The following is a 1,692-nucleotide window of genomic DNA, read 5'->3' on the forward strand; positions in this document are numbered from 1 at the left end:
AAAAAAAGCCCTCACGGAAGTCTTTCTTTCAGCGCATGCGCAAATGAGCTGACCTTACGGATCGTGCTTCCGGAACAGATCGTGCAGTAACAGGGATTAATGACTCCGTCAGGGTGTACTCAGCGTGTGTAAAAATGTTTCACAGGTTGGTTCAGTGTGTTCGGCTTACGGTCGGCCGGTCCGTGGTGCTGCTCTCTGTCTCCGGTTTTAGAGCCGGGGGACTATGGCTGCGTCATGCCGGCAGAAGGTCGATTACCCTCCGCAGTAAGGTATGATATCCCCCGCTGTTTCTTTACAGGACTGTAAGAGCAGTGTTAGTGAAGTGTGGTGCTCTGAGCTGTTGTCTTTATTCAGAAAGTGTTTGAAATAAAGACAAACATTCAATCAAAAACAGTAATAGACATTTATTTTCACTTCCATCTTTTTCACCGAAAGTCGACTATGACAGGCAACAAAACTTGAGGGCTTCTCCGCGTTATATCAATTACAAAATGGCACCAAAAAAGAAACATACAAAGTCTGAGCTTTTGAATGGTACCTCATTTTTTGTGTTCTAAACTTTTTCTTTTTCTTTTGGCATACCAAAAAGATGATCATTTGTCCAGCAGGCCAATTGTTTTCAGATCTATAGAAAAGTATATATATATATATATATATATATATATATATACACCGCACTGCACGATCCTTAAAACTTCTTTTCAAACATTTGAGGCACATCTGAAAAATAAAATCATAAACAATAACAATTATAATTAGTATTATGATTATAAAGAAAACATTGTCCCAATTATTGTTTGTCTTATAAAATTATCTGAAGATCATTAACAGGTTCTGCCTTAATCCCTAATCTATTCATGGGTTGTTCTTTTGTTGTATTTTTTTTTGTTTGTGTGAGCAGATTCAGTCCAACTGTCTCCCCACCAGATGTTTGTCCACAGTGCCCCCCTCCAAGGATGGGAACCTGATTTACTGTGGCAGCCTGGGTTCTGCTGTTCGAGGTCAAACTCTTTCATCTGGTTTTCTTCAAGTTTATTTCAACAGCAAATACAAAATGTTTTCCCAAGAACTAAAGTAAGAAAGATAAAGCTATAAAAACTGTTGCTCTAATGATTTAAAAAACAAAATAAATACATGAGACATTTTAAATTTGGCATGTTGCGAAAATTATCAACTGTATTTGAGTGAAATAAGAGAAAAATGGCGTATAAGGTTGAATGAGTCAGTATTTTGTCATACTTCACATGAACAAGAATTCAGTTAATGAATTAACAAATCAGCTTTAAGAACATGTAGTATTTAACCCAGTGGCGCCGGATTCATTTTCTAGGTGGGGGGGCCACCGGAGTGTTTCGTCACCTTATTAATTTTACATGCATCGAAACATCGTCTAACATAAATAAAAACTGAATAATGAAACGCTTTTTCAGCTATTACTTTTTGTTCCAATGTATTATTATGAATAATGATAATTAGTTAAACCAACCAACAGCTTTATAAATGACCACAATAAAAGTAAACACAGGTAAATAACATGCCCACAGGCATAGATGGAATAATCCAACATCTGAGCAACAGAAATATACAAACGCTTGTGCAGCGGAACTAATTAAGAGCATTCGGTATTAAAACAACATAAACTTTGTCAGACTTGGAACATATAACCAAACATTATATTAGTAAAAAGATTTC

At 36.3% G+C, this 1,692-nt stretch overlaps 1 long non-coding RNA gene across 1 annotated transcript; it reads left to right on the top strand.

Moving 5' to 3' along the window:
* The first annotated feature begins 27 nt into the window (after window positions 1-27).
* LOC112450181 lies at window positions 28-1,215 on the top strand. The gene is made up of 2 exons (XR_003038722.2): window positions 28-269; window positions 902-1,215. It is a non-coding gene; the product is annotated as an uncharacterized LOC112450181 (long non-coding RNA).
* Window positions 1,216-1,692: the final 477 nt, after the last annotated feature.

This window comes from Kryptolebias marmoratus, linkage group LG20 (assembly GCF_001649575.2).
Source record: "Kryptolebias marmoratus isolate JLee-2015 linkage group LG20, ASM164957v2, whole genome shotgun sequence".
NCBI classification, from domain to species: domain Eukaryota; kingdom Metazoa; phylum Chordata; class Actinopteri; order Cyprinodontiformes; family Rivulidae; genus Kryptolebias; species Kryptolebias marmoratus.